Raw genomic sequence first — 23245 nt, forward strand, 5'->3', positions numbered from 1 at the left:
GACATTACAGTAATCTAAGCGAGAGGAAATGAAAGCATGAACGATCGTCTCCGACTCACCCTTTGACACCAGTGTTTCTTAATTTGGAAAAATTCCTCAGTTGGAAGAAACAGTTTCTAACTAATTGTTTAGAGTGGTGCTCCAAGGACATTGCTGAATCAAAAACAACACCTAAGCTCCTGAGGCTCGGCTGGACAGACAAGCCTAAATCACCCATATGCTGCTTTATCTGAGGGATTCTACCATAGACAGTATATAAACTGGACCAATCTGCGCAGCCTCCAACTGAGAGAGACGACGTAAATGTGACGTGAACAACCTGAAACAAGTCTGAAAGTTGCAAGTCTTCTGGTAGCTGTGCCAAGAGAAATCTCAATCATTCCGAATCTTGCAGAGACGGAGAGTGTAGGTATACAAAAGGAGATAACATGGGCACAGGCTAATTACTGCTAACTAAAATGCTAGTTAACATTAGTAATTAAACTCAAACAGCTAATGTAAGTCAAAACTGCCTGCGAGCTTCTCCTGTACAATACGGTAATTCCTTTACTATGCGACAGTAAGTCGCTTGGTTATGACACAATCGTTAGCCTATTTTTACAAAAATGTCGTTACGGAGCCATAATGTGAGATACAAGGTAATGGAGCCTTTTACACATTGTCGTGTTTCTTTAGAAATAAACAATGGACAAATAAAGTCTTTAAACACTTCAGATGTAAAGTTATTCGCTGTCAAAGTGACGCCAAAATGAATGGCAGTCAATGGGATGCTAACGTCGGGTGATTGTTTGGTAGCATCAAAATGGCGCCATAGGACCTATGGGTTGTTGACAGACGCTTACCCCCTTGGATTCTACTTTCAGGGGTGACAATTAGTGACCGTTTTATCTGAGTTCAGAAGCAAAACGTTGTCACACAACCACTGTTAGATACTAGTCAAGCAGTTAATTAAAGAAGACGAGCAGTACAGCTGGCATGACATAACTTAGAGCAGTAGCTGTAAAGCTTTAAACATATTAAACAGAACAGAAAAGCATACACCTATCCCCAAAATGACTCATCAAATGTCATTTTATTAGCCTCACCTAAAGTCAAAAGATCAACATCGCCAGCAGGGAAATAACTGGATGAAGAAAGTAAGAGAAAAGAAAATGAGAGAACAACACTAGTGCAGGTTAACTTTATGATGGCAGGGTCATGGAAAAAGGTTTGGTATGAAAAAAGGTTTGGTATGCAATCAACAATCCCACTAAGGGCCCTATTTTAACGAACTAAGCGCAGGGTGTGAAGTGTATGGCGCAGGTGCGTTTAGGGCGTGTCCAAATCCACTTTTGCTAGTTTGATGGCGGAAAAAAGGGGCCGTGTGCCGGGGGCATTGTTCAAAAGGGTTGTACTTAGCGTCTTAATTAATTCATAGGTGTGTTTTGGGCGTAACATGCAATAAACCAATCAGAGTGTCATCTCCCATTCCCTTTAAAAGCCAGGCGCGTTTGTACCTTGGCGCATTGCTATTATGATAGCGAATTTGCGGGTTGTGTGTGTGTAACAAGCATAGTGTGCGCGCTGTGCACGAGCCTAGGCGCATTTTACTAATTTGCTGTTAAAATAACAATGAAATGCCGAAATGTATTGACTTTAGACCATGTTTTTTTTTTTTGGTCAATGGTGCGATCACTTCCCACTGCCTCAAGATAGCAATACGCCAAGAATGCACCTGAACACACCTCCCTGTAAGACCAGCACGCCCATGGGCGCAGAGATGGGCGCAGGTGCATTTGCTATTTAAACGACGCATGCGCTGGACGGGAAATTGACAACTGCTTCGGTCTTAAACTAGCGAAGACACTTGCGTCGGGCTTTGCGCTGCGTTTTGCCGCGCCAGGTGCAAGATAGGGCCCTAAGTGTGCATAGATAGTGGAGAGAGAACTTGAAGTCAACTTTACAGAGCTTTTTCTTGACTGTGTCAAAGCAGTGGCCCCTCTTCATCAGCTTTGCACTGACGTCTGGTTAAATGTAAAGTTCCCTTATAATGAAACCAACGGTACTTTGCAGGGAGTCCTGGGTACATTAAATAAAAACATTTGATTGTAATGGGCACACATGATAAAACTAAATGAGGCAGTATATCCTGTGCGTTGTCCAGCACACTCTCCTCTGTGAATCCTTTGCAATGCCCTGCACATTGAATAATTGCACTACTGTACAATATTGTATAGTTTGCTTTATAACTGGGATCAGTATACACTATAGAATTTCAAAGATTAAAATACATATATTAATATTTCTGTATCTTTGACCCTTGTGTATATTTTTTTCTAATTTACTCAAATTCTTAATTAGGATCCTATATTGCACTAGCCTTCTTGGCTTAGCCTCAAGAGTATGCCATTGTGTATTTCACTGCACAATTTGTATTGCCAAATAAAAACAATGAAAAGAAGGATTTGATTTTTTTCATTGAAATTTTCTCATAAATCATGCAAACACAAATGGAAAATTAGATTTCAGTTTAATGAAATTATTGTATTTTAATATTGGCATCCGTGGACTTCCATACAACAACTGTTATCCAAAACAAACTATGCTGTAGGCTAAATAAGCGTTTGTGTGTGTGTTATAAACACACTGAGGGGGGGATGACTCGTGATCCTGTCACAAACAGAGTAAAAGAAGGGACAATAAACCTACTGGCCACATCACTCCAAAAAGATTCCAAAAAGGCTCCAAGACCTTGTAGCCCAAATAAACTGAGTTACTGTTTTGACACACTCAAACTGTGCATTTTGATACACCTGTCCTAGCCATATAAAAGAATGTATTGAAATAATACAATACAAGAAAAATTAAAGACAAAAAAAGTGTTAATGATTAAAAAACAAATGTCAATGGATGAAAACGTAGGGTCTTTAAGTACTTTGGAATGGGTTTTAAATTGCACCATCAGACTGCATGAATAGTGATAAGTTATTGGAAACACACACACACACACACACACACACACACACACACACACACACACACACACACACACACACACACACACACACACGATCTTGTCGAGGCAAGATCTAATTCATAACCAGGGCAGAACATTGATTGACTGATGCAGCCTCATTGATCCTGCGCTGGCTCTTTCTGCGCATGTGTGTGTGTGTGTGTGTGTGTGTGTGTGTGTGTTTGTGTGTGTGATGACACTGAATCAATGGAGTGTTCCCTGCAACAACACACATCCAGTCACAGTTCAGGCTCCTCTGATCGACGCTGACAACAGTGTCTGTATCACAATCAAATGAACTGTGATGCATTGGTGTAATGAGCGTGAAAGAGATGGCGCTCTCTATCACAAGTAATATCATCAGCGGTGCTCTGCCGTCATGCACACGTGGGCAACAATGTTTCCTTTTCTTTTATAAATTAATCCCACAGATCCTCAATTTAGGTGTGCGTCGACGACACAGAGACAGCAAACACGCAGGCAACTCAGAAAAGCCCCTCCGCCCCCCTAAACTAGTGAAGAGCACTTTATATCTACTTTTCCAGTCCTCACCATGGATGTGTTATAATGTTTTAATGTGTCCTGTCTGGATGTGGTATGATGTCTTTTAATGTAAACGTGTTTATTAGCTTTATTAGCTTTATTAGTCTTTGCACGTGCAAACCAAAGCCAAATTTGTGTTTTTCTGCACACAAAAAATGGAGGCACCAAATTTGGCAGTTTCAAAATGCATACATAAGGGCTTCAAATTTGGAACGTAAAAATGTTAATGAAGCAGGTTTTGGTATGTTCTCCCTTTAGAGGTTGCTCATTGTGAGAACATGTCATCTGATTACAGCTTCAGTGATATAAACAGCAAAGATACAATGTTATTTTTTTTAATGACATGATTTAATTTACAGAGCTGAAGAATTTCCCACAACAAAAATTAACAATACACAAGGCTGAGCTGTATATGAACTGGCTGACTGTTCAATGCTGTGTGAGTATTGGTCGACTGTCTGTGTACAAACCTGCAACTTCTACATCTCCAATATGTGTGTGTGTGTGTGTGTGTGTGTACGTATGTTTGTGTGTTATGACCTTTATCCTCTCCTGAGTATTTTCCTTCTCAGGCTAAGACTTTTGAACATCAAAAATCAAATCTGGTCAGTATCTCTGTATGCCTCGACACACAGACGCACGCACACTCTACAGTGAGCCGTGGACACACACACACACACACACACACACACACACACACACACACACACACACACACACACACACACACACACACACACACACACACACACACACACACACACACACACACACACACACACACACACACACACACACACACACACACACACACACACACACACACACAGCCACCTGTCTCTCCAGCCTCTATAGCCTGCAGAGAAGTGACTCATGAAATCAGTCAGCCAATCAGCCCCTATTCCTCCATGCCTGTCTCCTCTCCTCTTCTGCTATTCACTCTTAGTTCCTCCTTTTCATCCTCTTCTTCTTTATCTCTCACTCTTCTCCTTCCATTCAAACTTATCCATTCATTTTGAAATAATCTACGTACCTGCGTTTCAGTCAGCCCATTTATCTTAGAAGTTGGATACATTCGGACATGCACAGGAGCTGGTATTATCCACATACTTATCTCCTAAATTCCAGCAGGCCTCTCTCTACGAAGCAGTTTTCTGCAGACTTTCAGCTATTTCATATCATGGTAATCTGCTATTTTTTTGGTGTACAAGTGGAAATGTTGACCTGATGGCATGGTGTCTAATAAGTGCTAGTTAGCATGTGGCTACTATACCTGCTGCCTTGAGGGGAAGCCATCTCCCCTCAGCCCTCACATCTTGAAAATAACATGCTTACATCAGACATTACATCATACATACGCCGCTGGCCAAACCAGCAATGCAGGTTTGGGAGATGGCGCCCCGACAAAATCTCGCGAGAATCACAAATTGCTTTACTACTATCGGTTCTGCTGACATCTACTACACCCACCAGAACCTTTTGGACATCGGTGACCAGCAATAGATATCTATTTTGAGTGCCTTTCATTATACGCACAACACAGCGACTCTAGGGGAAGCTGTTTGACAAAAAAACGGAAGCTGCATAGTATACCTTTAACCAAGTGGTCTTCAGAACTTTGGATCGAGCCAAGTTGGCTGTTTCTCCCTGCTTCCAGTATTTATGCTAAGCTAGGCTAACCCTGTAGCGACAGCCACAGGGTAGCGACAGCTACAGGGTTAGCATGCGTTACACAATTAAATTAGGTTCATAGTCATTTAAGAAATATGCATATTTAACTAAAGGCTCTCTCTAAGTTTCGGTGAACAGCGCAAAGATTTTTGGCTGATTCTTTATACATTTCTAAAGCTTCACTTGTTATGTATCGCCATCAAGAGAAAAGCCCTCATAACTGATTACGTGTCATCTCATGTTAAATCTGCAAATCAGGAAAGAAGGAAAAAGAGAAAGAAAGAAAGCCAACAGGGCAAACAAAAACCCATGGGGAGAGAAAAGCATAAACAAAAGGGAGAGAGGAAGAGAGCTGCTGAAAAATCAAAGTAGCTCTGATGATTCTTTATAGGCTGATTGAATTTCCTTGTTCCAACAATAATGAAACTGTATCCACTGCCAATCTTGTTGGCATTTTACAGCATGGCTGTGTATGTCTGTGATAGCAGCCTTTACTGTATGAAGAGTTGAGCTTTTTCTAACCCATGCAGTTACACTCTGTTACACCTTTAAACAAGCACCAGCTCCCTCCCTCATTCCCTACCTCCTCCTCCACCCCCCCTCCCTCCCTCCCCTTTCTCTCCTATTTCTCCTCCACTCATCCTGGTAATCCCTCTATCACATTGTCTGTAATCCTGGCCCATATTATTATCCTATTAATGTGACACACAACTGCACATGGTACACACACATACTGTATGTGTATACGCAAAGGCCGGGAGTTACATTTAAACATTGTGTGTGTGGTGGGGGGCATATATTTAGTGGGGGATCTGGCGGTCGTTCCCCTAAAAACATGTAAGAGTCAAAACTTAATTTTCGGCATTCTGCTGAATTTATATGCACCAATTCCAATACCCACTGACTTACAGACGTCTCTTTCCCCATGTAAGTCTATGGGGAAAAGTATACTTATACATGCACCTGTTCTAAATAAACCAAATAACATTTCAAAGATATTTTAAAAGCATCAGAATGTGAAGGTTGGTGCAGGGTTTGAAAGCACTCACCTACAACTCAATTGCCTGTGTTGAGTAGTGAGAAGCCAGTGAGGGATCGTATCCGTTGCGGGTGCCTTTGGTGGAATGAGACTCGGAATGATTCAGGGGCCACAGAGCAGGACAGGAGCCCTATAGAATACAAGAAACTTCAATCAGAACAAATATTTGCTTTGGATACTTTTTTTTTCCTGTTGTCCTCGGGTCAAGTCTGACCCCTTTTCAAAGTTTTCTATATCAGAAATCAGAAATGTGGGTTTATTTCAACAAAATTGCCCAAAAATAACACAGATTGTTCAAAGCAGCGCTCTCGCAATTAAAATGTAAAAAAAAAAAAGTCAAAGAATGTTGACTAAATGACATAAAAGTGACAAAAGCACCAAAAACATTGAAAAAAAGCGACTGAAGGCATTGAAAGCCTGGAAAACAGCAGAATAAAGCTTTGAAAAAAGCATCAAACAAGGCACTAACAATGTTTTAAAAAGCGACAAAAACGTAAAAAATAAACCCCGTCAAAAATGTTCAAAAAAACATCAAAAAATATGTCGAAAAAAAATTGAAAAAAATGTTGATTTTCAGTTTTGACCCGGGAGGACAACACGAGGGTTAAGTTCGGTATGTAACAGGTCTGCATTGGTATGTTCTGCTGTCGCACTCGTACAACACTGACTAAAAAGGTCCCAATATCTCCAGCCTACTCTGCTTTTATATATTAAAGGTGCAGTAGGTAAGACTTATAAATAGAGCTGGGCAATATATCGTTATTATATCGATATCGGGATATGAGACTAGATATCGTCTTAGATTTTGAATATCGTAATATCATCATATGACATAACGGTTGTCTTTTCCTGGTTTTAAAGGTTGCATTACAGTAAAGTGATGTCATTTTCTGAACTTACCAGACTGTTGTAACTGTTCTATTATTTGCCTTTACCCACGTAGTCATTATATCCACATTACTGATGATTATTTAAAAAAAAACTCATTGTGTAAATATTTTGTGAAAGCACCAATAGTCAACACTACAATATCGTTGCGTTATCGATATCGAGGTATTTGGTCAAAAATATACTGATATTTGATTATCTCCTTATCGCCCAGCCCTACTTATAAAACTAACTTTCTGTCATATTTGCTGAAACTGACCCTATGTTCCAGTAGAACTACATGAAGCAGGTAATAAAAAAAAAAAAATCCAGCTCCTCTGGCACCACCTACAGCTTGTAGCAAAAATCCACAGCTCCCTGTTCAGATGCACCAATCAGGGCCAGGTGGGGGCTGTCTAACTGCGTGTCAATCGCTGCTCATGCACACGCATTCATTCTCCCTTGTGGGGGGAGGGGCTTAGGAGACAGTTTTGGGCTTTAGCGGAAATGGGGGAGAGACTCAGAAGTTCTCGATGTTCAAATATTTTGGCTAATTCCTGGATCTTCGCAATCCTACCTACAGCACTTCTAACGGCAATTGAAATAAAAGCATTACAACCAAAACCGGCGCAAAAACAAAACTGACTCAGTGCTGCGTGACAAACGTTCAGCTTGTTTAAAACAGTTGTGCGGGGGCTGACACTGACTGAAACATTCTCCACCCGGGGGCTTACTGAAGGTGCTGGGATTGTTCAGTGCTGCAAACCCGTATACTCCACTGGCTGCTGCTGATAACAGCTCCCATACATACTTGCTGCCCTTATCACTTCCTGCACATGCTCAAATGGAACAAGCTATAACCATGACGCTGGTGCATTATAACTGTTAGGGCTGTGGTTTCAGTTGTGGTTTTTCCAGTTTTTTTTTTATTCATTCCCTGTTTGTTCACCGTTTCCTGTTTTTGCTGTATTCTCATTCCCTGTTCATGGTTCTTTTCATGGTCTGTTTTGGTTTCCCGGTTCTCTCCTTGTGTGTGTTTTTGATGCCTTCATTTTTCTTATTTTATTTTGTAGTGTTGTAGCCTTGTGCGTTTCCCCGCCTTTGTGATTGTCTTGACCGGCCCTGATGTGTCTCATCGGTTCATCAGTCCTCTTGTCACCCGCCCCTCGTTACTGCCCTTATTACCTTGTGTATTTAGTCTCTGCGCTTTCTCTGTCTGTTGTCCGATCGTTGGCATTCCCTGCGTCTCTCCCTGTGGAGTTTATTCCTTGTCGTTTCTTGCGCTCCTTAGTTTTCACTGGATTGATTTTTGTTTGGATCTCGGTTGCCAGCTTTTACCTTTTGTTTGTAGCTCCATTCTTCATTTTGGGTCCAAGCCTGCTATTACACAAACCTTGACAATAACGTTGTTATGGCTAACGTGAATTCAATTTGGTTAGTTTGTCTGTACGTCGTTCCTTTTTGAAAGTGCTAGGATCCTAATTAACACACTGTTTTGTAATATAACGTTAAGTCCTGTTGCACTCAAGATCTCATCTGAACAGTAGCTCCAAAAAAATCTGGATTGTAGTTTAAAAGTTTTACAGCCAACTTAATAAAATGTCGTTTTTTTCAAACCGACTGACTGATGACGTTCCGGGCGCTTTCACAGCGGTGTAGCTGCGGCATTTTTACGTTTCATCAGTACAGTCAATCCCACGGAAAGCCACATCACTACAAGCAGCGTGCTACTACCAGCCTCTGAGCCTGGAGTGAATCGTTGGCGCTGTTATGTAGGCGCGACCTCAGTGGGGGGCTGGAGGCCGCTGGTCTGTCTGCATTCTAAAAAAAACTTTTATTCCGATTTTATCTACCTAGGCGAGTCACAATCTGCCTGGGCTGGGCTCCCAAGTATAACCTATGTATGGGAAACATTGGGCGTCTGGGGGTCCTCCACCAGTACATGTTCAGCGTCAAATACTTAATTTCTTGCATTCTGATACATTTTTAGGCACTGATTTATGGGTAATGCGTTTATGTTTAAAGAAAACAAAACATTCTGGTGGCAGGTAACAATTAGAAGTAGGGGTGGGGGGAAAAAATCAATAAGGCATAGTATCGCAATATTTTCGGTGGCAATACTGTATCGATACACAGACGCCAAGTGAATGTATGTATAAAATGTATCTTTTTAGATAAAACAGATGTTGACAAAGTTTCCTTTTGGGGACATAATTTGAAATTGGGAAAAATTTGAAGTTGGAAAAAAGGTAATTAATTGCAATATATCACAGAATATCGCAATATGTTTAAAATCGCAATAATATTGTATCGTGACACAAGTATCGTGATGATATTGTATCGTAAGGCCTCTGGTGATTCCCACCCCTAATTAGAAGTATAAAATACTATGGAATATAATGCAGTAAGTGTCACGTCTCGTCCCTGTGTCAAGTTTCTGTGTTTAGTTGGTTTCATGTTTTCTGTTGGTTTTCCATTTCCTGTTTTATTTTTTAGTCTCTCTGTTCTCTTATGTGTTGTCTTGTTTTACTTCCTGTCTTTTGGTTTTCCAGCCTTTGTGATTGTCTTTCACCTGTTCACCAGCCCATGTGTCACCTGCCCCTTGTTAACTCTCGTTTACTTGTGTATTTAGTCTCTGTGTTTTCTTTGTGTCTTGTCGGATCATTGCCTTGGATTGTGGTGTTGTGTACTGTACTGTACTGTACTGTCGTGTCGTGTCATGCGTCTCTTGTCTGGTATGGTATGTTGTCGGTGTTCCAGTTTGTTCCGTGTTCCTGGTCTTTTGTAACCCTCAGTACTTTTTGGAAATATTTTGCCTGTTTCTTCAGGACTCTTTTTGTTGTACCCTTTGCTTTATTAAATCTTTGAACCCTACACTGCTCTGTGTTCTCTGCATTTGGGTCCAAGCCACGCCACTCCCGTAGACAGTAAGGGGACTTTCCCATCCAGGACCTTGGCCTACTGCACTTGACCAAAAAGTCCAGTTTCTTTTATTAATATGAAAAGGACTTGACAGTAACTTTTTACCCAAGGAGCACGTTTTGCTCCGAAGTTGAACAATTTAGGAGTGACTCACATAAACTGCTATTACTGTTGTAGCTAATTTGTAAAACAATACAATCACAAAGAGTTATGAAGTGTAATGTTTTCCAGTTTGAAATACATTCTACTGACCAATAAATTATTAGTGATGTTGAATGCTGAAAATCAGACGCCTTGGCGCTCGTGATTTTCCTTTGGCGTTGGCTAAAACCTCTTTGTGGGGCGCCAAAACTTTATCTATTCAGGAAAAGCCCTGAATGTAGGAAAAAAAAACAATGACACTACAAGAACATGCGTTGTATTTTAATCACTCAGAGCATTTAAACAATTCCAGTATTTATTTCCAGTTTGAAGTTTAATGCATGGTTTTTGTTCCTGACAAGTTGCTGCACAAGTTACATTCCCTAAAACCACTAACCAACCTAACCAACTAACCACTGTCGATCTTCCCATCTAACTCTGCCAGAAAATAAAATGCAAACCAATTCTTTAATGTACAAATAAAGTAGGCATAATTTGTAGTAAATGGGCTTAGTCCTTTTAGAAAGAAGAAGCATTTTAACACTGGATGTGAGACTGAATGACTTGTGAAAATAAGAATAAGAAAACCAAAAGTGGTGGAGTTTGCGATTAAAAAAAGAGCATTTCAGATGCTCATCTCTTTGTTTCTCTCCCACACCCACACACACACACACACACACACACACACACACACACACACACACACACACACACACACACACACACACACACACACACACACACACACACACACACACACACACACACACACACACTCTCCCCAGTCCGCCCCAAGGCTAACACTTGGGAAAGCGTCAGTCTGTCTGCTCATAACTATCTGTCACAGATAACGGTGGGGATAAACACACACACACACACACACACACACACACACACACACACACACACACACACACACACACACACACACACACACACACACACACACACACACACACACAAACTTGCACTCCCACGCTCACCCACAAACACGTCCCTGGACAGCTGGGCCACAGACAGACAAGACACTCCGTCTCCAGCCCCATATCAGATGATTGCATGCATACACTATAAACACTCACATCCATAACCACTCGTATTTCCCATCACAAGAGAGCCATAATAAAGTGGATTCGTGAAGTATCTAAATACATTTATAAAACGGAGCATTTTGAACACAAAAAAGTGACTTCCTGAATCTGAAAGCAACGTGGAGAAACCTGGGGGGGTGTATCATATCACTGAGTGAGACTACATGAAAGCCTATTTTCATGCAGCACAGAATACACTATTTCACTGTGACAGCAAAGTGCCTATTATGTTCATTTGGCAGCTTGTCATGACTTTTTCCCTGCTCTGAAACAGGCAGGGCAGCCAGCCAGAGAGACGTGTCAATGCGAACTGGGTGATGCAGCGTAATGTGGGTATAAAACTTGCCTGCCCCTCTCAGGATGAACAACCTTAGTGTTGATCTGACTTTTCATCCAGAGCCATAATCACATTAGAAAACTGATGTCAGCATGTAGCTCAAAGCACCGCTGTGCACAGTTTGGCAGTTTAGCGAGACTACAAACTGCACTGGGCAAAGCAACGCTGTGAAAAAAAAACAAAAAAAACAGTGGCTAGATTTGTCCAGTTTTCTGTAAAGTTGCAATCCAACAATTAAAGCCTGATTTTTATAATGTCTTATTGATACTTTTTGGTAAAGGGTCTGACGAACATGTGCCTGATCTGATTTGATCTGATCTGACCTCCTTGTCTCCAACAGGTTTCAAAAGCATTGCATTTTGTAGTTAGTGAAGGAAAACTCAGTGGCAGCTGGACAAATAAGTATGGATAAGTAAACAAGGTTCAGACAAGCATTTAATGAATCTTGAATCGAAAAGAATTAGGATTAAGCAGTACAGTTTAACCACAGTGTAGTGTCATTTAGTGCCATCCCAACTCTGAAGTTCCTGTCTTCCTGAATGTGTATTTTAACTCCTGCTGGACATACAATATTAAAGATTACCAAATAAGGTCTTTCTTCAATCATCCATGTATTAGTGAAGATGCTATTGGATCATGTACAACAACTATTCCTACCTCCCTAACAAGTCCAGTTGTACTGTAGGTAGCCCAGATACCAAGCTGCACATTTATCTTTGACAGTCTGGGTCAACGAACATCTTATCCAGTGTTTCTACTGCCATTTCTGCCAGAATGAATGTGACAGAGTGAGTGAGTGAATGTGTAAGTACGTGTATGCAACTTCCTTCCCTGGCCTTGGCAGGATGGGAGTTTTTGAGGCAGCGCTGTCTTATCAAACAGCCGTTATGTCTCCCGTCATCTTGGAGACACAGAGTTGAACTTCTACTCTGCCTGAGATAGGTTATGACCTACTGCTGTAATGTTGGACTCTGACCTGAATGAGACCTGGGGTACCACTGTCTCGACTTATACTTGTGCGTTGGTGTGTGCGTCAATCTCTTTAAAAGGTCCTGTGGCATGAAAATTTCACTTTATGAGGTTTTTTAACATTAATATGAGTTCCACTAGCTTGCCTATGTTCCCCCAGTGGCTAGAAATGGCGATAGGTGTAAATTGAGCCCTGGGTATCCTGCTCTGAGAAAACGAAAGCTCAGATGGGCCGATCTGGAATCTTGCTCTTATGAGGTCATAAGGAGCAAGGTTACCTCCCCTTTCTCTGCTTTGCCCGCCCAGAGAATTTGGCCCACCCATGAGAGAGAGAGACATCATGGCTTTCAAACGAGCAAAGTGGCAGTTTGTCAAAGCCCACCCTCCACCTTGCCCCTCCCCCCCCCTCTCCTCCTTAATAGCTACAGACACAGAAATGGCACATCCTAAGTAAAGCTCATTGTGGGACTGGCTCTAGTGGCTGTAATTCTGCACCAAAGCTGAATTTCGGGAAAGAGACTTCAGATACAGTATTAGGGGAGCACTAAGGTCTATATAAGAGCATCCAAAGAGCACCATGTCATGTGACCTTTAAGAGAATAGCAGGGCCGGCATGTGTGTGTGCGTGGGGAGTGTGTGGTAGAGCAAGTGAGAGAGTGACGTGATTAGCTTCGGAGCGAGTACCGACTCTAGAGTCATAGTGAGAGAAACAAAGTGTCTCCCCTGTGCTTTCTGACCACGTTAGGAAATTTGTAGCAGGAAAAGTTAACCCTCTACTTGATTTCATGTTGTTTACGGAGAAGGTGAACCAGGAAATGAGTCGGGGGGGAAACGCAACGCTACCAAGCCACAGGGGAGCGAGTTAAATTTTTTCAGAAGTGCACGTCAGGCTACCGCGTGGGGTCCGGTGTAGTGTTTCTACATAAGTAGCCACGGCATAGATTTAAAACACCACCTACAGCCTGTAGTGCGATTTGCAAAAATCCACCGCTCCCTGTTCAGATGCACCAATCAGGGCCAAGGGGGGTGTCTAACTGATCTTCACAATCCTACCTACGGCACCTTTAATGCGGAAGCCTAAATCACGCTTCACGGCATGAGCTCGTAAGCTGGAAATTCTTCCACATTAGTTGCAACAGAGACAAACAACACCACATGGTCCATCAATCATATTAGGGTGCTTTCACATCTAAACTGTTTGGTTCAGTTGAACGATCCCTGGTGCACTTGCCTGGTTAGTGCCAGGCCTCTAGGAAGTGCGCCGGGCTTTGAAGCAAATTATACAAAGTGGCCAAACAGTGGAATTGCAAATCCCGGCCCGTCACGTGATGCCCTCTGGCCCAAAAATACTTTCCCCAAAGACTTACATGGAGAAATAGACATCGGTAAATCAGTGGATACATTTTTTTTTTAGCGTCACAACCCCCGCAAAAAGACTCGTTTCACTCTGAGAATTTGATTTATTCAGTCTGATAAAATTTGGAAAGTCTAGAAGTGTGACAGTGTAACCATCATAATGACTAGTTTTAGTGAGTAACAAATCCACCATTGACATTGATGCACACTGTCACACTGTTGTACCACATTATGGGGCCTGGATCCCAGCCTTAGCTTCTAACAAGTCCTTCCAATCACACAAATGTACGTACATAGAAACACACTCACGAAGCCCACTTTATGTAATACACTTGTATTATTGCAGAATTTTGAAAAAAGTTCTTTACTGTGTATACTATATTTAGATTGCTGATTAGAGATGTTCCGATAACGATACCAGTATCGGTATCGGCTCCGATACTGCCTAAAACGCTGGTATCGTCATCGGGGAGTACTGGAGTTTTATGCACCGATCCGATACCACGTAATAAAGCCCTAAAGAAAATCTTAAAGTAGTTTATTTATGTTCTTTTTCCGTTATAACTGACTGTCAAACTGGATAATAAAAGAAAGTTCTGTGGCATTCATGGTTTGTGTTTGTTCATGTTTCACAAAGAGTTTAACCTGAGCCAGACCGACAAAAAAGATAGAAATCATATCACATCCATACATGGATAGTAGTATACAGTTGTTAAAACATAATAAAAGATATGACACACTGGTATCGGATCGGTACTCGGTATCGGCCGATACGCAAGTTCAAGTATCAGAATCGGTATTGGGAAGCAAAAAATGGTATCGGGCCATCTCTACTGCTGATAGCGAGCCCTTAAATGCTCCTGGTTGAAGACCAATTCCTGAAGTCATAAGGTGTTTGATTTACATTACCAAAGACATGTGCTCATATGGCTAAGTTAGATGGATGACACTGACCCCAGAACTGAGGAGAACACTTGACAGCATTTGAGTACTGGCAAAAAAGTTACCTACTACACATGAAATCTGGGATATTTCTGATTCTGTAATTGAAAAATGGGATGAAAAACTATTTATCTTTTTTTATTTAGTTATTCAAAATGTATACACTAAAAATATTGAATCCTATTGAATCGGAAACCAAATCCATTTTAAAATGCAGCCTAATTGAATTTTATCAAAATTGAATTGAAAGAATATGTAGAAAAGTATTCAAAAATTGTGAATTACTACTCTATAAAACGTACCTCAACAGTTTCATCCCTGAGCAGTGAAGCTGGACACAGACAGACTTCACACACACACACACACACACACACACACACACACACACACACACACACACACACACACACACACACACACACACACACACACACACACACACACACACACACACACACACACAGTGGGTAGCACTAAATCCTTGGCAATTGCTACAGTCTGGAGAGGGCTTTCAAAGTTCAAAGCTGGAGAAGGACATGCCTTTATCCAGATTGGATGTAGGAAAGAAGAGAAAGGAAGGAGGGACTAAGGAAGGAAGCTAGTAAGGAAATAGGGAGCTAGAAAGGAAGGAAGGGGAAGGGTCAATGAACACCATCTGCCAGTGCTGGGATGGACCACTGAGCTGTCTACAGATATTACAGAGACTGGCGCCTGTCAAGTGTGTGTGTGTTTGTCAAAGACAGAGACAAACACAAATGTACGCATGCCCCCCCCCAAAATCAATACAGAATCCAATCGTGACATTTTCTGAGTGGTGCACCCCTACTAACCATCTTCAATGTGTTGTTATATACTGTGAGATATTGTGCTTTAACGCTAGTTTTGGAAATATTTGCCTCCACTCTAAACTTAAAAATCCTTAATGCTTAAAAGGTCCCATGGCATGAAAATGTCACTTTAAGAGGTTTTTTAACATTAATATGAGTTCCCCCAGCCTGCCTATGTTCCCCCAGTGGCTAGAAATGAAAGCCCAGATTGGCTGATCTGGAATCTCCTCCTTATGAGGTCATAAGGAGCAGGGTTACCTCCCCTTTCTCTGCTTTGCCCGCCAAGAGAATTTGGCCCACCCATGAAAGAGAGACATCATGGCTTTCAAACGAGCAAAGTGGCAGTTGATCAAGGCCACACCCCCACCCTCCACCTTGCACCCCCCTCTCTCCTCCTCAATAGCTACAGTCACAAAAATTGCACATCCTAAGGAAAGCTCATTGTGGGACTGGCTCTAGTGGCTGTAATTCTGCACCAAGGCTACATTTCGGGAAAGAGACTTCAGATACAGTATTAGGGGACCACTAAGGCCTATATAAAATAGACTTCAGATACAGTATTAGGGGACCACTAAAGTCTATATAAAAGAGACTTCAGATACAGTATTAGGGGACCACTAAGGTCTATATAAAAGAGACTTCAGATACAGTATTAGGGGACCACTAAGGTCTATATAAAAGAGACTTCAGATACAGTATTAGGGGACCACTAAGGTCTATATAAAAGAGACTTCAGATACAGTATTAGGGGACCACTAAGGCCTATATAAAAGAGACTTCAGATACAGTATTAGGGGACCACTAAGGCCTATATAAAAGAGACTTCAGATACAGTATTAGGGGACCACTAAGGCCTATATAAAAGAGACTTCAGATACAGTATTAGGGGACCACTAAGGCCTATATAAAAGAGACTTCAGATACAGTATTAGGGGACCACTAAGGCCTATATAAAAGAGACTTCAGATACAGTATTAGGGGACCACTAAGGCCTATATAAAAGAGACTTCAGATACAGTATTAGGGGACCACTAAGGCCTATATAAAAGAGACTTCAGATACAGTATTATTAGGGGACCACTAAGTTCTATATAAAAGCATCCAAAGAGCACCATGTCATGAGATAATGAGTGTCTACAAACAGGAGTCCCAAGGCGGCAATGATGACAAATATCTAGGGCTGTCCTGAATACCGTTTTTGGGGCTTCAAAGCTTCGGACAGAAACATTGGAATATATTTGAAGGTTCGAGGGTGGGGTTAATGATATGACACAAACGTGTCTCACATCTGACGTAACGGTTACTAATCTTCTCATCTGGCTCGCGGAGAAAAAGCCAAAACAAGCATATTTCCCCAAACGTCTGAACGTTCCTTTAAATTCCACTCCTTATCTGTGGTCATGCTGCAACAGAAACTCAGACACACAGGCAGCAGCAGCTGCTTTATCACGCAGCTCATCGACATCACGGCTGCGGGAATATAACAGGCCTATTATGCTAGAACGTCTCTGCATGTGATTCCCCATCATGGTAATGTAAGAACTAACAACTTGCTTCACACCCAGACTCACGAAAGCAGATTTATATCAGGAGAACTGTTTCAGATACGTACTTTTTAAGCCTTAGACCACAAACACACAGGAGGGGGAAAGGATTCCCGAGATAAAGGCCAGGGATCACATACACGCAAACACGCGGCCCACCTCCCTACCACTCAAACGAACTGTCTAAGTGTGACAGGCCATCACACAGTACTGACAGGACTTTAGGGTAGGAAAGGCAGTACGGAACAAAGATAATTCAGCTGGGCATGGTGTCCACACACACGAGTGTCTATACACACCCACACAAAGACACACAGCTGATGAGGATAGACGCTGTGTTGCATCGGTATGTTGGCTTCTACCTAGGGCTGTCCTCGACTAAAGAAATTCTTAGTCGACTAACACTTATACGATTTTGTCGACTAATCGATTAGTTGAATTAATTGACAGAGCTGTGCACTTTGAGAGGTGGTTAAGACTAGAAAAGCACAATATAAATGTAGTTAATTAACCATCAGTAAAACTGAGTTTCTCCACAATTAATCCTGCAAAAGCACCACTATAAATCTTGTGTTTACCATAAATGTGCTCAGAAGTTTCTTGGAAATAAGTAATTAAGCATGAATAAGCATAAAAAATGACTAATGACTAAAGAAATCTTAGTCGACTAAGACCAAAACGACCGATTAGTCGACTAATCGACTAAGAGGTGGCAGCCCTACTTCTACCATAATCTCTTTTTATTACTGCCCTCTACTATACACCGTGTAGCTAAACGTTGGATTTTTTTAGACCAGGGCTTCTCAAAGTCCGGACCAAGGTCCGAACGGCAAGTCAATCCGGACCCAGCACTTATTTGTGTTACGAAACACAATACCTTATGAGGTGTAATGTTTTCAATTTTTAAATGCGTTGTGTTGATCTCGTGCATCCCAACTCTGCCACAGATGCTCTCCTCGGTACTCTAGCCTCCTCTCTAGACTCTCTCTGTCTTCTTACTTCACGGCGAGCCCTCCCCAGCTCCGTGGTTGTCTGACTCAGTGCGTGCTGGGAGACCAACTATACGGGCAGCGGAAAGGAAATCAAAACACCCTGACGACCTGCTTACCTATCAGTCTCTTCCCCCATCCTTCACTGCCTCTATTTCTGCAGCCAATAGCTCTTTCTGTCAGACCAAAATTCAGTCCTCCTCCTCCAACCCCAAAAAAACTCTTCTCCATCTTCTCTAACCTCCTTGACCCCTTAGCATGGCATATTTGGAACTTCATTTTCCATTTATGTGCATTTAACATGAGTTTGTAAAGATAGTAGTGTTGTTACAGAGCCTACGGTCAGATTGGTGCTCTCTTGCCTTGTTATATAAAAAAGAATTATTTGGTATTGACTGATTCCTCTATGGAGAGTGTCACATATAGACAGTCTAACGCAGGGGACAGCCGGCAAGCGCTATGCTATCCATCACACTGAGGAGGGAGAGACCTGGGAGTAAAGCTCTATAGCAAATCATCAGACCATAAAACACACACACACACACCCACAGGGCTATGATGATAACCGCATCACCGCATTTTTTATTTAGTTAACTTTTGGCTGGTAAAAGTTCCAGGAGAACAGACAGTGTGATATGAAATATAATGAAAACAATAATCATTGTTTAGTTATCCTCATGGCTGTCTTCTATCCTATATCCGATTACGGAAGAAGAAAAAAAAAAGAAAAAAACTTAAGTTGCTCCTCACTTCAGCTTTGCACAAGAGGAGGAATGGACAGTCCATTAATTATATTTTGTGTCCGATTATTCTGAATTATTTCTACAGGAGACATTTAACATAATAAACGGTAGGGAAGGCAAAGACATTCCTCCGTACTCAGCTGAGGTTGACACGTTAATGTTACCGCTGCAGTGTTTTACAATAGACCTTTTTTCACGGCAGACATGTTGACACGTCACAGTAGGAAAAGCACAGGTGCATTCAAAGCCATTACTGATGACTGCATTCCATTTAGGAGAGGTCCTGGTATTGTGCATGCTGACTCACTGAAATAGCTTACTGGGACACTTTATGGAATTGAGCCATCGTTAAGGTTATCAATTTCAGCTGTGCTTTTCCTACTATGACAAGTCAAAATGTCTGCTGTGAAAAAGGTCCATAGTATCATCATGCAATGCCAGATGTGCCTGCGAATGGTGACTGAACTGGCAGCATTCAATAACTCCACATCTAATCTGCGGAAGCATGTTTTGGTAAGTATTTGTTCATTGGTACTTCAAACTAGAGCTGGGCAATATATCGATATTATATCGATATATGAGACTAGATATTGTCTTAGATTTTGGATATCGTAATATGACATAAGTGTTGTCTATTCCTGGTTTTAAAGGCTGCATTACAGTAAAGTGATTTCATTTTCTGAACTTACCAGACTGTTTTAACTGTTGTATAAGCCTTTACCCACTTAGTCATTATATCCACATTACTGATGATTATAAATTCAAAATCTCATTGTGTAAATATTTTGTGAAAGCACCAATAGTCAACACTACAATATCGTTGCGGTATCGATAACGAGGTATTTGGTCAAAAACATAGTGATATTTGATTTATTCCGTATCGCCCAGCCCTACTTCAACTAAGTTTTCATGACTAATAGCAAACTGCCAATTAGCTAAACATGTTTCCTGGCATTGCTAATTTTTGTCTAGCACTAGCAACCCGTAGGTCAACGTATGTAGGACACTGGCTAAATTAATTCACATACATCTAATGTCATGTGTGACATGTGTTGTGTTGTTATTACATGTTTATACATTTGTATAGATGTTTATACATTTGTATAGATTTTTCTTTAATTAAAAACTAAATAGTTTTGGATTTATGTCCCCTTGTCCTATTTTCACTACATGGGAGAGATCCCCCCCACCCCATTTTACAGGTTTTTTAAATGAACTACTTATTACTTTTACTCAGATAGGTCATTTCACTTGTACTTGAGTAATATTTCATCAAAGTATTGGTACTTCTACTTGAGTACAATATTTTAGTACTTTTCCCACCTCTGATTATGATTAATATTTTTCCTGAAAAAATGTTCTGTCCCAGAAGCAGAAGCACATTATGCCAGGAATCCCTCAAAGTTAAGGTATAACTTCAGCTACAGTCAAAAAAACGCATCGGTCATATTTTAAGCAACACTAAATGCAACAAGGATACATTATGCACAAAGTAGACATCATCACGACCCACCCAAAATTATTTTTACCTGCACAGTTACATTAAGAACTAGAAGAGGAATTACCAATCAAATAAAACACTGCCTGCTCATGGATGCTTAGGAGATGGAGTATTGTAACACTATAGTAACTAGCTAACTGTGCAAAACTGAGCACATTAAATCAACTGGCTTTAAGAATATTGTAGCATCAAGAAGATACTAGTGATCTGCTGAAGCACAAACACCGGCAGAATGGTCACCTAGTATAAGATAAGAAAAGCCTGAATGGAGTAACAGAAGGAGGAGAGGGGGGGACGAGCGAGTATAAAGGCACAGGAGGAGGAGGACGATAAGGACCGCCTTCATCTCCTTGCTCCTCTGGGGGTTTAAACGCCATGATGTGGAAACAACTGGTCTGACCAAACTGTGAGAGACTGAGAGACAGACAGACAGACAGACAGACAGACAGAGAGACAGACAGACAGAGTCCAGCCTGCACTCTGTCATTTACAGATGTGGAATGTGGCAGTCGGTTGGCCTTGAGCACTAATTACAGGCTCTCTCTCTCTCTCTCTCTCTCTCTCTCTCTCTCTCTCTCTCTCTCTCTCTCTCTCTCTCTCTCTCTCTCTCTCTCTCTCTCTCTCTCTCTCTCTCTCTCTCTCTCTCTCTCGGCCAGTCAACCAGAACCAGACAGCACCCACAATCCTTTGCTCCAGCTCCAGTCCCCAGACACACACACACACACACACACACACACACACACACACACACACACACACACACACACACACACACACACACACACACACACACACACACACACATACACAGCACTTGAAGCTGCCTGTACTGATTATGATCCATTCACACAAAACCACCAACTCATTCATTTAATTAAGTTGCTGAGCTTGTTAACTTGATGAGGAAATAAAATGAAAACAAGCAGTCAGGGAGAGGTGCCCACAAACACACGCTACATTTACAGAGTGGAAGAACACGACCTGAGCAGAATCTGTAATGCTGTATAAATTAGGGATGCACCGATCCCTTACTGATATCAGGCCAATACTGACTCAAACAGCTGGATCGGGTATCAGTGACAATTGGACTGATCTATTTTAATTCAATTCTATGTTTATGTACTTTATATATTATATACTGGAATTTAAATTCCTCTTTCAATTTTAACCAATTTGGCTGATAGCCAAATCCCTAGTATCAATCAGGACAAGGAAATCACACAGGAGAAAGCATGAAAATGACTGATGATTAAAAAAACAACTTATATCTACATTTATCTTTATTGAATTTTTTGTGCCAATTTGTGATATAGACTTCAGTGTTATTGACCAACCCTGTCACGTTTCTCATCTGTATGGGGCACCTAATAGGAGTCATCTGACATCAGGACTTCAGTTTAAGTTGAGAGTTTGGAATTTATTTTCAAAAGTAATTTGCTCTGAAGATGAAGTTTTATTTCACCCCACTGAGCACAAATCAATTTCTCGAATTTTGAGCGAATTGTCCAGTGCGGCATTTGGGAGGGTGGACGGACGGTGCACGTACTGCTGTGACAGCTGACGTATGACGCCCACAGGGTGCTACATGATGACATACTATCTTCTGTCCCTGAGCTATCTATCACAATATTCTACCATTCCCTCGCCTGCTGCTCTCTCCTCATCCATCTATCCTCATCGTTTACACTCGACCTCTTTTCATCCATCTGGTCCCGTGTTGCTCCCCCGGTGCCAAAACCTGCATATGTGCAAATGTACACAGTCACCACAGATCCTCATATGACTTCTCACTGAAGAAAGAGTGGGAGCACAGCCACGGGCTGGAGAACAGCCCAATACAGTAGATGCTGATACAGACGACGCAACCATATCGTCGAAAACATACAGCTTTAGTTAGACTAAAGCCTATGCCAAACGTGTGTATGTGCACAAATCTGTGTGCGTGTGAACACAAGCCTGGCTAACATCATAAACCAGAGCTCTGTCTAAAGCCTAATTGTCACTTTGTCGGCATGTAAAAACAGGCCGCGAGCTGTAATAAGCTGAAATAATAGTGTGGAGGACAAGACAAACACACTCGTAATGTATCATCACAGGCAGGTGACTGAGAACACAAATCTGGACACAGGGGTTATTTTGCTTAGCTTGCACAACAGCGGGATTTTTGTGAAATGACGAGCTCACACAAGAATTGCGGGATCACATGTCACACCATAATCCATCTTATCAGGCTTCAAGTAAATGGGTTTGTGTCCAAACAGCAGCGGACTGAACCAATCGACGTCTGGGGAGCAGCTACTGGCGTGGTTTAGGTGTGTGACGGCCGCGACTGTTCCTTTTAAAAAGGCGCTGACACACCAACCCTTTTTATCGGCCGTCGGACAGGGGTCAGTGACTCAAGTCTGTTCGTTGTGTTCCGTGCTGTCGTCAGTCGGCGTTCATTTTTGCCAATTTGATTTGTTGAATCGGCCAGTGGGCACCAGTCGGACTCAAGGACCAATCTGATTGGTGGTGTGCTAGCCCTTGACTAGCGAATCAGTGCACAAGAAAACTGGAGCTGACAACGCCAGTATCTTCTTATTACTAGCCATCGTGTTTTCTTCTGTTCAGCGAGTGACAACAACGATCCTTCCTGACTACTATCACCACTCTCTGATGAAAACAATGACTGACGACAGCGTGCTCGGTGTTTACTAGGACTAGAGAGATGTTCCGTCATTTCTGGTTTTCATTTTTTGGCCGACAATACAGATTAGCGCCGCCCGCTG

General features: G+C 41.7%; 1 protein-coding gene across 1 annotated transcript in view; it reads right to left on the bottom strand.

Annotated features, from left to right (window-relative positions):
• dok4 (docking protein 4) overlaps positions 1-23245 on the bottom strand; it is a 94536-nt gene that overhangs the window by 66081 nt on the left and 5210 nt on the right. Inside the window, exon 2 of the mRNA XM_028579245.1 lies at positions 6259-6378. The gene's annotated coding sequence lies outside the window, so the exon portion shown is untranslated. The remainder of the gene's footprint in view (positions 1-6258; positions 6379-23245) is intronic.

This window comes from Perca flavescens, chromosome 1, assembly GCF_004354835.1.
Source record: "Perca flavescens isolate YP-PL-M2 chromosome 1, PFLA_1.0, whole genome shotgun sequence".
Lineage (NCBI taxonomy): Eukaryota > Metazoa > Chordata > Actinopteri > Perciformes > Percidae > Perca > Perca flavescens.